Here is a 14818-nt window from a genome sequence, read left to right as displayed (position 1 = left end):
CTAGGGTGTGGTTAAGACGGTGAGTGGGATTATTTACACACTGAGAGAAGCCAATTGAGTCTAATAATGAGATAAATGCAGTGCTGAGACTGTCATTATCAACGTCCACATGAATATTAAAATCACCTACTATAATTACTTTATCTGTACTAAGGACTAAATACGACAAAAACTCTGAGAATTCAGATAGGAATTCAGAGTACGGGCCAGGAGGACGATACACTATAACAAATAGAACTGGCTGTAAAGTTTTCCAGGTTGGCTGAGAGAGACTAAGAACAAGGCTTTCGAATGAGTTATAATTAAATTTAGGTCTAGGGTTGATGATTAGGCTTGAGTTGAAAATGGCTGCAACTCCTCCTCCTCGGCCAGTGTCTCGAGGAATATGAGTATTAATATGACTGGGGGAGTGGATTCATTAAGGCTGACATATTCTTCATGACACAGCCAGGTTTCAGTGAGACAAAATAAATCAATACGATGATCTGAAATTAAATCGTTTACTAAAACAGCTTTAGATGAAAGAGATCTAATGTTCAAGAGTCCACATTTAATTATCTTATTTTGTTGTACTATTGCAGTAGTGGTTTTAATTTTTACTAGATTTTCATGAATGACTCTTCTTTTGTTTACTTTGGATTTAATTGATTTATGTGGTCGGGGGACAGACACAGTCTCTATGTGGTTTTGGGTGGGTAACTGCTCTAATGGAAGCGCAGAGAAGCGTGTAGGACTGCAGCTCTGCCTCCTGGTCTCAACTCTGGGTTGTCATGGTTTTGGTTTACTAATAAACTTGGTCATATTTCTGGATATGAGAGCAGCTCCATCCAAAGTGGGATGTATGCCGTCTCTCCTAATCAGACCAGGTCTTCCCCAGAAAGTCTGCCAATTATCTATGAAGCCCACATCGTTTGCTGGACACCACCTCGACAACCAGCGGTTGAATTGTGACATGCGGCTATACATGTCATCACTGGTCAGATTAGGGAGCGGTCCAGAGAAAATTACGAAGTCCGACATAGTTTTTGCAAATGTACACACCGACTCAACATTAATTTTGGTGATCTCCGATTGGCGTAATCGGGAGTCGTTGCCGCCGACATGGATGACAATAGTACCATATTTACGTTTATTCTTAGCCAGCAGTTTTAAATTTGACTCAGTGTCGCCCGCTCTGGCCCCAGGAATACATTTAACTATGGCTGCTGGTGTCGCTAACTTCACGTTTCTGACTATGGAGCTGCCAATAATCAGAGTTTGTTTCTCAGCGGGTGTGTTGCTGAGTGGGGAGAACCTGTTAGAAACATGAACTGGTTGGTGGTGAACCGTGGGCTTCTGCTTAGGGCTATGCTTTCTTCGGACAGTCACCCAGCCGCCCTGGCTTCCCGGCTGCTCGGGAGCTACCGTGGGAGTGGGAGCTACCGTGGGAGTGGGAGCTACGCTAGGTCGGCCCGCACCGGATACTAGGGGCTGGCTAACTATATTAGCAGCTGATTGTTTTTCCATGGTGCGGAACCGCGCTTCCAATTCACTAAGCCTTGCATCCAGTGCTGCAAATAAACTACACTTATTACACTTACCACTATCGCTAAAGGAGGCAGAGGAATAACGAAACATTTGACACACCGAGCAAGAGAGAGCAGGAGAACGAGAGGGAGAGAGAGAAGCCATCGCTAACTGCTTAGTTTAAGTTAGCTGCTAGTGCTAGCTGCAGAGCTAAAGTGACTAACAACTTGTGCGATTAGCGAGAAAAGTCGCTAAGAGAAAAGCGCTGAGAGTGCTTGTGTAAAACTAGCGAAAGTTTAAATATACAGCAGATATTAATCCACAGTAATGTGATATATATAGGAAAATCAACTGAGATGAGAGCAGCAACAACGCTATCAGTAGACACAGTCGGCAACCGGAAATGATACAATACGCTTACCGTAGCACGTCAGCACGTCACTTCGGGGAGAATATGCCGCTTCTTTTTGTTAAATTTTATTTCTTCACTGCATGCATACATTTATGTACGTTTATGTATATTTATATACATTAATGTATATTTATGTGTGTTTATGTATATTTATATACGAGAATGTATATTTATGTACGTTTATGTATATTTATGTACGTTTATGTATGTTTGTGTACATTTGAGGCACTGCGCGGGGCGCACTTGACTGACATTTTCGCCACATCACTGGGTTCACATCACTGGTCTGTAACGTGTCAACAACACACAGACTGCTATGAAGTACTTTTACATGTCCACTGTTTGCCTCTTACAACGTGTTCTGCTTTTAGTCCTGTTCAGGATATGCCTGTATGAGTCTTACATTATCCAGGTTTCTGATGGTCTGTGTCGGAGTGACAACCTCTGTCATTTCTGCATTAAGGTGGCTTCTATTCTCATCTGCATATCAGTTATCCATGTCCTGACCACGTTTATATTATGTTATGTCAACTTTCTTGTCAAACTCAGTCCATTCGAAAAAATATACAATACAAACAATGTACATCACATACATTCAAATGAAAAGAAAAAAATGGCAATTTTTATTTATTTGTTTATTTTTTTATAAAAGTCACTTATACCATTCTTCAAAACGATACTCCCTCATTTGTTGTTTTGATGGTGGTGGAGAGCGCTGTCTAACACGTCAGTCCAAAAGTTCTCATAGGTGTTGAATTTGGGTTGAGATCTGGTCACTGCGAGGGCCATAGTATAGACTATGACTCACATCATTTTCATACTCATCAAAACATTCAGTGAACCCTTTTGAACATATAAATTGGGGCATTGTCATCCTGAAAGAGACCACTCACATCAGGATAGAAATGTTTCATCATAGGATAAAGGTGATGACTCAGAACAACTTTGTGTTGATTTGCAGTGACTCTTCCCTCTGAGTGGACAAGTGGACCCAAACCATGCCAGCAAAATGCCCCCCACAGCATAACAGAGCCACCAGATCCCCTCACTGTAGGGGTCAAGCATTCAGACCTGGAGCAGCTTTTCCTTGAATTTGTCAAGCCTCTGTATGTATATAGGATGATATGAATAAATTGATAATGAGCATAGATTAAAAGAGCAATTGGCCATATGTTATACAACTATGTATCTTTATTCAAAAGATGAGACATTATCAGTGAGTGATCTTTGGGAAAGTGTTGACCTGTTTGATGAACCTTCAACACTGTAGTTGGCATTTTGGAAGCTAGATGGCGCTGGAACGTGCTTGTTGGCGACATGACTTTTGTTAAATCCCAAAACTGCGATGAATCAGGTGTCTCTGGCCGGGTGCGGTGGCGCGCGCCTGTAATCCAAGTTACCGGGAGGCTGAGGCTGGAGGATGGCTTGAGCTCAGGAGCTCTGAACTGCAGCGGACTATGTGGATGGGGTGTCGGCACTAAGTTGGGTATGGATATGGTGCTCCTGGGGGAGCTCGGGACCACCAGGTGGTCTGAGGAGGGGTGCACCGGCCCAGGTCGGAAACGGAGCAGGTCAAAGCCCCCGTGCCACTCAGTAGTTGGATGGCGCCTGTGAATAGACGCTGTAGTGCAGCCTGAGCGATACAGCGGGACCCAGTCTTTTTACACTCTGCACACTTTACAACAAACAGCTGTGACAGCTTCATGTTCCAGGAAGAAACCTCAGAAAGCAATGCTGCTTAGTCTGGCCCACACTGCCTCCATCTGGAGAAGAGGAGCACTTACTATCAATCGCACCAATCAATGCAGCACCACAGACACACATCACTATAACACTAAAACTAGCCTATATTGTGTTATAACTATTTTGTTGTATACTATAACACAAGTTTTTACGGTGGTGGAAGAAGTAAGCAAAGTATTATCTTCCGGCCTCATACACAGCTCCCACAATACCATCACACATAACACAGAGGGCTTTGGGGTGAGAAATGTCCATTACAATTGACATCAGAACACATAATTGCTCCTTTGCTGAGATATACATCACTCAGGAGGACATCAGTTTTCCCATAGTATGACAAGACATCCTCATGATCCAATATTAACTCTATGACAATGTTTTCCTAAGTTACACCGTTTACAGATCATACAGCCTAGTAACATTACTGACACAATTTGGGAATGATTTAAAGTTGATTACTTGTGTAAAAGGAATATTTGCAAGAACCTGCTGGTTTCATGTAATATTTTGTACATTATATGCTAATTGTCTGCTAACAATGTGCACACTGCACGTGGTGACAGGAATTTCAGTGTCTCCTGCGACCGAAATTCAAATCTTACCTCCAAAGCATATTTGGCATACTGTATAAATGTGGGTGCTGTCTGTTAATATTCGGTGTGCTCGGGCTGTATAGTCATATTTAGGGAAGTGTATATTTTTTTTTTATCTTGGGAAGAAGAGTTTTCTCCGGAGCTCTTGGCTCATTAAACTGCCTGCTGCTTATGAGAGGAGCTGTTGTGATTGGCATCAATCAAGCTTCCCTTAACTCCACCTGTTGTTGTGAGAAATATTCTATTTATCAATGAATTTGAGTTTCAGATGTTTATTTTACTCTTTCATTTCATCTTATGTTCGTCGTGACGGCTATGTGACATCACAGAGGATGTCCATATTGATGTGTCATCAGTTGTCAGTTGACAGCAGTGCTTATTTGACGTCATCAATGACAGCGTCAAGGCTTGGAACCGAGTTTATAAATAGGACCCCCTCCTGCCATCAATCTCCATTCCACACTCCCTCACAGGAGACGTGGAGGCTCTGATGCACCGCAGCAGCATGCGGCAGCCGTCGCCTCGGTCCGCAGCCGAGGGGAGTCCTCGATAGCCGCCAGGTGTCATGCATGGCTGAGCTCGAGCTCGCGGTCCACCGCTTAGCTCGAGCTCGCGGTGCACAGCTGAGCTCAAGCTCGCGATGCATGACACCGGGGGGCCCTGCCAGTGCATAGATCTGGCCTAGTCTGTCGTGCTGGTATGGGAGGCTCAGGCAGCCTGGTTGCTTCAGAGCCTGTATATATTGCTGCTTCTTTTTTTCTTTCTTTTCTTTTCTTTTCTATCCTCTTGCTTTCTTTCTTCACTGCATGCATACATTTATCTACATTTATGTACGTGAATGTAGATTTATGTATATTTATGTACGTCCATGTATATTTATGTACTTTTATGTATATTTATATACGTGAATATATATTTATGTACGTTTATGTACATCTGCGCTGCGCGGGGCGCAATTGACTGAGATGACTGCCTGCAGACATGTCCCGAACAGGACTAAATCCAGGACAAGTTGTAACAGGCAAACAGTGTAGGTGTTAAAGTACTTGTAACCCAGTAGAGAATTGGGTCCAATTATATCTTTATTTTTCTATAGTTTCCTTATTTATCTCATTTTCATTTGTTAATCAATCTGTCAATGACTTATTTTACACACACAGTCCTTATTTGTCATATCAACTAGAGCAAACTTATGATTGGTTAGAGGGAGTTAAGTCCCACCCTCTCTTTACGCAGAAGTCAGTGAGTTGCAGTGCGGGTAAAACAGCAGCGGTCGGAGTGGATGAGAAATACAGAGTTAGAAGAGCGATTATTAACATATCCATGAGATAAAATAGTCTTGTGAAGACGTCAGAGGTGTGCGAGGGTCCGTGAGCCAGGAGTAGTAGTACTTTTGGCATTATCGTCTTGGTGAGTTGCCGAGCTAATTAGCGCCAGCGCATGCTAAGTGTATTAGCCACACTGTGAGTTGATGTGTGAGGTGGCAGAAAACGTGTCTGTGCTCCATAAACACTTGAACTTGGCTTATCACTGCTGCTCACTGTTTCTGTTAACTATCTTAAGAGTTAAAAACTGAATATTATTGCTCTGATAATTTAGAAGAAGTAAGGTATGATGTTTATTTTGTTACTGTGTGTGTAGTTATATTGAGATACCTTGTATGATGAAAGTGATGGATAAGTTCATTTATAACTAAAAGTTAAAACATCATAATTCATGGGTTAACAGCTAAAATTCATGTTGATTAAATTCATGTTTAAAAGGTTGATTAAAAATGTATAAAAAGGTTGAAAAAAATGTATAAAATGTGGGAAATACTTACATTGAGATAAAAAAACAACAACAACTGTACAGTTAAAAGAGAGAATTCATTTAATCATTATTGTGCTACAGTAATGTGTGGAGAATTATTATATTACTATGGCCATTAGAGAAAAGTAGTGACGTCATGAAAATAACAGTCCTGTCTTCATGCAGGCTGGGTTTTTTTGAGAACAAGAGAACTGGATCTGGATTCTCCCTGTGGATGGGAGATGGCGAGCCCCCAGTGAGATCTCTTCTTAACCTAAGGAGTGAGGAACCGAGACCTGAGAAGAGGACCTGGTATCTTTTTTTGCTTCCACTCAAGTATCAGTGTGGTAGGACCACCACACATCCGACTACTTGAATTTTTCCCCCTGATTTGACATAAAACATTGACTTGAGCGCGCTGACTGATATGGCAAAGACATTAAAGGGACATTACACTCTAAGTTCTGCTGAAAGACTGTGAAATCTTGAGATATTGATGATAATTGCACTGCATTTTATGTTCATGTTTTATAACTTGGTACAGTAAACTTACCTCAAACGTTCCTCGTGGCTCCGTTTACCTGTTTTGCCTGCCATTCCCTTTTCAACCCTCCCATTACGAAATGTTTCATCATAGGATAAAGGTGATGACTCAGAACAACTTTGTGTTGATTTGCAGTGACTCTTCCCTCTGAGTGGACAAGTGGACCCAAACCATGCCAGCAAAATGCCCCACACAGCATAACAGAGCCACCAGATCCCCTCACTGTAGGGGTCAAGCATTCAGACCTGGACCAGCTTTTCCTTGAATTTGTCAAGCGTCTGTATGTATATAGGATGATATGAATAAATTGATAATGAGCATAGATTAAAAGAGCAATTGGCCATATGTTATACAACTATGTATCTTTATTCAAAAGATGAGACATTATCAGTGAGTGATCTTTGGGAAAGTGTTGACCTGTTTGATGAACCTTCAACACTGTAGTTGGCATTTTGGAAGCTAGATGGCGCTGGAACGTGCTTGTTGGCGACATGACTTTTGTTAAATCCCAAAACTGCGATGAATCAGGTGTCTCTGGCCGGGTGCGGTGGCGCGCGCCTGTAATCCAAGTTACCGGGAGGCTGAGGCTGGAGGATGGCTTGAGCTCAGGAGCTCTGAACTGCAGCGGACTATGTGGATGGGGTGTCGGCACTAAGTTGGGTATGGATATGGTGCTCCTGGGGGAGCTCGGGACCACCAGGTGGTCTGAGGAGGGGTGCACCGGCCCAGGTCGGAAACGGAGCAGGTCAAAGCCCCCGTGCCGCTCAGTAGTTGGATGGCGCCTGTGAATAGACGCTGTAGTGCAGCCTGAGCGATACAGCGGGACCCAGTCTTTTTACACTCTGCACACTTTACAACAAACAGCTGTGACAGCTTCATGTTCCAGGAAGAAACCTCAGAAAGCAATGCTGCTTAGTCTGGCCCACACTGCCTCCATCTGGAGAAGAGGAGCACTTACTATCAATGGCACCAATCAATGCAGCACCACAGACACACATCACTATAACACTAAAACTAGCCTATATTGTGTTATAACTATTTTGTTGTATACTATAACACAAGTTTTTACGCTGGTGGAAGAAGTAAGCAAAGTATTATCTTCCGGCCTCATACACAGCTCCCACAATACCATCACACATAACACAGAGGGCTTTGGGGTGAGAAATGTCCATTACAATTGACATCAGAACACATAATTGCTCCTTTGCTGAGATATACATCACTCAGGAGGACATCAGTTTTCCCATAGTATGACAAGACATCCTCATGATCCAATATTAACTCTATGACAATGTTTTCCTAAGTTACACCGTTTACAGATCATACAGCCTAGTAACATTACTGACACAATTTGGGAATGATTTAAAGTTGATTACTTGTGTAAAAGGAATATTTACAAGAACCTGCTGGTTTCATGTAATATTTTGTACATTATATGCTAATTGTCTGCTAACAATGTGCACACTGCACGTGGTGACAGGAATTTCAGTGTCTCCTGCGACCGAAATTCAAATCTTAACTCCAAAGCATATTTGGCATACTGTATAAATGTGGGTGCTGTCTGTTAATATTCGGTGTGCTCGGGCTGTATAGTCATATTTAGGGAAGTGTATATTTTTTTTTTATCTTGGGAAGAAGAGTTTTCTCCGGAGCTCTTGGCTCATTAAACTGCCTGCTGCTTATGAGAGGAGCTGTTGTGATTGGCATCAATCAAGCTTCCCTTAACTCCACCTGTTGTTGTGAGAAATATTCTATTTATCAATGAATTTGAGTTTCAGATGTTTATTTTACTCTTTCATTTCATCTTATGTTCGTCGTGACGGCTATGTGACATCACAGAGGATGTCCATATTGATGTGTCATCAGTTGTCAGTTGACAGCAGTGCTTATTTGACGTCATCAATGACAGCGTCAAGGCTTGGAACCGAGTTTATAAATAGGACCCCCTCCTGCCATCAATCTCCATTCCACACTCCCTCACAGGAGACGTGGAGGCTCTGATGCACCGCAGCAGCATGCGGCAGCCGTCGCCTCGGTCCGCAGCCGAGGGGAGTCCTCGATAGCCGCCAGGTGTCATGCATGGCTGAGCTCGAGCTCGCGGTCCACCGCTTAGCTCGAGCTCGCGGTGCACAGCTGAGCTCAAGCTCGCGATGCATGACACCGGGGGGCCCTGCCAGTGCATAGATCTGGCCTAGTCTGTCGTGCTGGTATGGGAGGCTCAGGCAGCCTGGTTGCTTCAGAGCCTGTATATATTGCTGCTTCTTTTTTTCTTTCTTTTCTTTTCTTTTCTATCCTCTTGCTTTCTTTCTTCACTGCATGCATACATTTATCTACATTTATGTACGTGAATGTAGATTTATGTATATTTATGTACGTCCATGTATATTTATGTACTTTTATGTATATTTATATACGTGAATATATATTTATGTACGTTTATGTACATCTGCGCTGCGCGGGGCGCAATTGACTGAGATGACTGCCTGCAGACATGTCCCGAACAGGACTAAATCCAGGACAAGTTGTAACAGGCAAACAGTGTAGGTGTTAAAGTACTTGTAACCCAGTAGAGAATTGGGTCCAATTATATCTTTATTTTTCTATAGTTTCCTTATTTATCTCATTTTCATTTGTTAATCAATCTGTCAATGACTTATTTTACACACACAGTCCTTATTTGTCATATCAACTAGAGCAAACTTATGATTGGTTAGAGGGAGTTAAGTCCCACCCTCTCTTTACGCAGAAGTCAGTGAGTTGCAGTGCGGGTAAAACAGCAGCGGTCGGAGTGGATGAGAAATACAGAGTTAGAAGAGCGATTATTAACATATCCATGAGATAAAATAGTCTTGTGAAGACGTCAGAGGTGTGCGAGGGTCCGTGAGCCAGGAGTAGTAGTACTTTTGGCATTATCGTCTTGGTGAGTTGCCGAGCTAATTAGCGCCAGCGCATGCTAAGTGTATTAGCCACACTGTGAGTTGATGTGTGAGGTGGCAGAAAACGTGTCTGTGCTCCATAAACACTTGAACTTGGCTTATCACTGCTGCTCACTGTTTCTGTTAACTATCTTAAGAGTTAAAAACTGAATATTATTGCTCTGATAATTTAGAAGAAGTAAGGTATGATGTTTATTTTGTTACTGTGTGTGTAGTTATATTGAGATACCTTGTATGATGAAAGTGATGGATAAGTTCATTTATAACTAAAAGTTAAAACATCATAATTCATGGGTTAACAGCTAAAATTCATGTTGATTAAATTCATGTTTAAAAGGTTGATTAAAAATGTATAAAAAGGTTGAAAAAAATGTATAAAATGTGGGAAATACTTACATTGAGATAAAAAAACAACAACAACTGTACAGTTAAAAGAGAGAATTCATTTAATCATTATTGTGCTACAGTAATGTGTGGAGAATTATTATATTACTATGGCCATTAGAGAAAAGTAGTGACGTCATGAAAATAACAGTCCTGTCTTCATGCAGGCTGGGTTTTTTTGAGAACAAGAGAACTGGATCTGGATTCTCCCTGTGGATGGGAGATGGCGAGCCCCCAGTGAGATCTCTTCTTAACCTAAGGAGTGAGGAACCGAGACCTGAGAAGAGGACCTGGTATCTTTTTTTGCTTCCACTCAAGTATCAGTGTGGTAGGACCACCACACATCCGACTACTTGAATTTTTCCCCCTGATTTGACATAAAACATTGACTTGAGCGCGCTGACTGATATGGCAAAGACATTAAAGGGACATTACACTCTAAGTTCTGCTGAAAGACTGTGAAATCTTGAGATATTGATGATAATTGCACTGCATTTTATGTTCATGTTTTATAACTTGGTACAGTAAACTTACCTCAAACGTTCCTCGTGGCTCCGTTTACCTGTTTTGCCTGCCATTCCCTTTTCAACCCTCCCATTACGAAATGTTTCATCATAGGATAAAGGTGATGACTCAGAACAACTTTGTGTTGATTTGCAGTGACTCTTCCCTCTGAGTGGACAAGTGGACCCAAACCATGCCAGCAAAATGCCCCACACAGCATAACAGAGCCACCAGATCCCCTCACTGTAGGGGTCAAGCATTCAGACCTGGACCAGCTTTTCCTTGAATTTGTCAAGCGTCTGTATGTATATAGGATGATATGAATAAATTGATAATGAGCATAGATTAAAAGAGCAATTGGCCATATGTTATACAACTATGTATCTTTATTCAAAAGATGAGACATTATCAGTGAGTGATCTTTGGGAAAGTGTTGACCTGTTTGATGAACCTTCAACACTGTAGTTGGCATTTTGGAAGCTAGATGGCGCTGGAACGTGCTTGTTGGCGACATGACTTTTGTTAAATCCCAAAACTGCGATGAATCAGGTGTCTCTGGCCGGGTGCGGTGGCGCGCGCCTGTAATCCAAGTTACCGGGAGGCTGAGGCTGGAGGATGGCTTGAGCTCAGGAGCTCTGAACTGCAGCGGACTATGTGGATGGGGTGTCGGCACTAAGTTGGGTATGGATATGGTGCTCCTGGGGGAGCTCGGGACCACCAGGTGGTCTGAGGAGGGGTGCACCGGCCCAGGTCGGAAACGGAGCAGGTCAAAGCCCCCGTGCCGCTCAGTAGTTGGATGGCGCCTGTGAATAGACGCTGTAGTGCAGCCTGAGCGATACAGCGGGACCCAGTCTTTTTACACTCTGCACACTTTACAACAAACAGCTGTGACAGCTTCATGTTCCAGGAAGAAACCTCAGAAAGCAATGCTGCTTAGTCTGGCCCACACTGCCTCCATCTGGAGAAGAGGAGCACTTACTATCAATGGCACCAATCAATGCAGCACCACAGACACACATCACTATAACACTAAAACTAGCCTATATTGTGTTATAACTATTTTGTTGTATACTATAACACAAGTTTTTACGCTGGTGGAAGAAGTAAGCAAAGTATTATCTTCCGGCCTCATACACAGCTCCCACAATACCATCACACATAACACAGAGGGCTTTGGGGTGAGAAATGTCCATTACAATTGACATCAGAACACATAATTGCTCCTTTGCTGAGATATACATCACTCAGGAGGACATCAGTTTTCCCATAGTATGACAAGACATCCTCATGATCCAATATTAACTCTATGACAATGTTTTCCTAAGTTACACCGTTTACAGATCATACAGCCTAGTAACATTACTGACACAATTTGGGAATGATTTAAAGTTGATTACTTGTGTAAAAGGAATATTTACAAGAACCTGCTGGTTTCATGTAATATTTTGTACATTATATGCTAATTGTCTGCTAACAATGTGCACACTGCACGTGGTGACAGGAATTTCAGTGTCTCCTGCGACCGAAATTCAAATCTTAACTCCAAAGCATATTTGGCATACTGTATAAATGTGGGTGCTGTCTGTTAATATTCGGTGTGCTCGGGCTGTATAGTCATATTTAGGGAAGTGTATATATTTTTTTTATCTTGGGAAGAAGAGTTTTCTCCGGAGCTCTTGGCTCATTAAACTGCCTGCTGCTTATGAGAGGAGCTGTTGTGATTGGCATCAATCAAGCTTCCCTTAACTCCACCTGTTGTTGTGAGAAATATTCTATTTATCAATGAATTTGAGTTTCAGATGTTTATTTTACTCTTTCATTTCATCTTATGTTCGTCGTGACGGCTATGTGACATCACAGAGGATGTCCATATTGATGTGTCATCAGTTGTCAGTTGACAGCAGTGCTTATTTGACGTCATCAATGACAGCGTCAAGGCTTGGAACCGAGTTTATAAATAGGACCCCCTCCTGCCATCAATCTCCATTCCACACTCCCTCACAGGAGACGTGGAGGCTCTGATGCACCGCAGCAGCATGCGGCAGCCGTCGCCTCGGTCTGCAGCCGAGGGGAGTCCTCGATAGCCGCCAGGTGTCATGCATGGCTGAGCTCGAGCTCGCGGTCCACCGCTTAGCTCGAGCTCGCGGTGCACAGCTGAGCTCAAGCTCGCGATGCATGACACCGGGGGGCCCTGCCAGTGCATAGATCTGGCCTAGTCTGTCGTGCTGGTATGGGAGGCTCAGGCAGCCTGGTTGCTTCAGAGCCTGTATATATTGCTGCTTCTTTTTTTCTTTCTTTTCTTTTCTTTTCTATCCTCTTGCTTTCTTTCTTCACTGCATGCATACATTTATCTACATTTATGTACGTGAATGTAGATTTATGTATATTTATGTACGTCCATGTATATTTATGTACTTTTATGTATATTTATATACGTGAATATATATTTATGTACGTTTATGTACATCTGCGCTGCGCGGGGCGCAATTGACTGAGATGACTGCCTGCAGACATGTCCCGAACAGGACTAAATCCAGGACAAGTTGTAACAGGCAAACAGTGTAGGTGTTAAAGTACTTGTAACCCAGTAGAGAATTGGGTCCAATTATATCTTTATTTTTCTATAGTTTCCTTATTTATCTCATTTTCATTTGTTAATCAATCTGTCAATGACTTATTTTACACACACAGTCCTTATTTGTCATATCAACTAGAGCAAACTTATGATTGGTTAGAGGGAGTTAAGTCCCACCCTCTCTTTACGCAGAAGTCAGTGAGTTGCAGTGCGGGTAAAACAGCAGCGGTCGGAGTGGATGAGAAATACAGAGTTAGAAGAGCGATTATTAACATATCCATGAGATAAAATAGTCTTGTGAAGACGTCAGAGGTGTGCGAGGGTCCGTGAGCCAGGAGTAGTAGTACTTTTGGCATTATCGTCTTGGTGAGTTGCCGAGCTAATTAGCGCCAGCGCATGCTAAGTGTATTAGCCACACTGTGAGTTGATGTGTGAGGTGGCAGAAAACGTGTCTGTGCTCCATAAACACTTGAACTTGGCTTATCACTGCTGCTCACTGTTTCTGTTAACTATCTTAAGAGTTAAAAACTGAATATTATTGCTCTGATAATTTAGAAGAAGTAAGGTATGATGTTTATTTTGTTACTGTGTGTGTAGTTATATTGAGATACCTTGTATGATGAAACTGATGGATAAGTTCATTTATAACTAAAAGTTAAAACATCATAATTCATGGGTTAACAGCTAAAATTCATGTTGATTAAATTCATGTTTAAAAGGTTGATTAAAAATGTATAAAAAGGTTGAAAAAAATGTATAAAATGTGGGAAATACTTACATTGAGATAAAAAAACAACAACAACTGTACAGTTAAAAGAGAGAATTCATTTAATCATTATTGTGCTACAGTAATGTGTGGAGAATTATTATATTACTATGGCCATTAGAGAAAAGTAGTGACGTCATGAAAATAACAGTCCTGTCTTCATGCAGGCTGGGTTTTTTTGAGAACAAGAGAACTGGATCTGGATTCTCCCTGTGGATGGGAGATGGCGAGCCCCCAGTGAGATCTCTTCTTAACCTAAGGAGTGAGGAACCGAGACCTGAGAAGAGGACCTGGTATCTTTTTTTGCTTCCACTCAAGTATCAGTGTGGTAGGACCACCACACATCCGACTACTTGAATTTTTCCCCCTGATTTGACATAAAACATTGACTTGAGCGCGCTGACTGATATGGCAAAGACATTAAAGGGACATTACACTCTAAGTTCTGCTGAAAGACTGTGAAATCTTGAGATATTGATGATAATTGCACTGCATTTTATGTTCATGTTTTATAACTTGGTACAGTAAACTTACCTCAAACGTTCCTCGTGGCTCCGTTTACCTGTTTTGCCTGCCATTCCCTTTTCAACCCTCCCATTACGAAATGTTTCATCATAGGATAAAGGTGATGACTCAGAACAACTTTGTGTTGATTTGCAGTGACTCTTCCCTCTGAGTGGACAAGTGGACCCAAACCATGCCAGCAAAATGCCCCACACAGCATAACAGAGCCACCAGATCCCCTCACTGTAGGGGTCAAGCATTCAGACCTGGACCAGCTTTTCCTTGAATTTGTCAAGCGTCTGTATGTATATAGGATGATATGAATAAATTGATAATGAGCATAGATTAAAAGAGCAATTGGCCATATGTTATACAACTATGTATCTTTATTCAAAAGATGAGACATTATCAGTGAGTGATCTTTGGGAAAGTGTTGACCTGTTTGATGAACCTTCAACACTGTAGTTGGCATTTTGGAAGCTAGATGGCGCTGGAACGTGCTTGTTGGCGACATGACTTTTGTTAAATCCCAAAACTGCGATGAATCAGGTGTCTCTGGC

At 42.1% G+C, this 14818-nt stretch overlaps 3 long non-coding RNA genes across 3 annotated transcripts; all 3 read left to right on the top strand.

Moving 5' to 3' along the window:
- Nucleotides 1–5290: 5290 nt before the first annotated feature.
- Nucleotides 5291–6608, top strand: LOC121895943. The gene is made up of 2 exons (XR_006095875.1): nt 5291–5664; nt 6232–6608. It is a non-coding gene; the product is annotated as an uncharacterized LOC121895943 (long non-coding RNA).
- A 2527-nt stretch (nt 6609–9135) lies between these two features.
- LOC121895942 lies at nt 9136–10453 on the top strand. The gene is made up of 2 exons (XR_006095874.1): nt 9136–9509; nt 10077–10453. It is a non-coding gene; the product is annotated as an uncharacterized LOC121895942 (long non-coding RNA).
- A 2527-nt stretch (nt 10454–12980) lies between these two features.
- On the top strand, nt 12981–14298 carry LOC121896514. The gene is made up of 2 exons (XR_006096021.1): nt 12981–13354; nt 13922–14298. It is a non-coding gene; the product is annotated as an uncharacterized LOC121896514 (long non-coding RNA).
- Nucleotides 14299–14818: the final 520 nt, after the last annotated feature.

This window comes from Thunnus maccoyii, chromosome 4 (assembly GCF_910596095.1).
Source record: "Thunnus maccoyii chromosome 4, fThuMac1.1, whole genome shotgun sequence".
In the NCBI taxonomy this organism is placed as follows: Eukaryota; Metazoa; Chordata; class Actinopteri; order Scombriformes; family Scombridae; genus Thunnus; species Thunnus maccoyii.
Note: the sequence above shows the minus strand (reverse complement) of the source record. Positions and strands in the feature narration are given on the sequence as shown.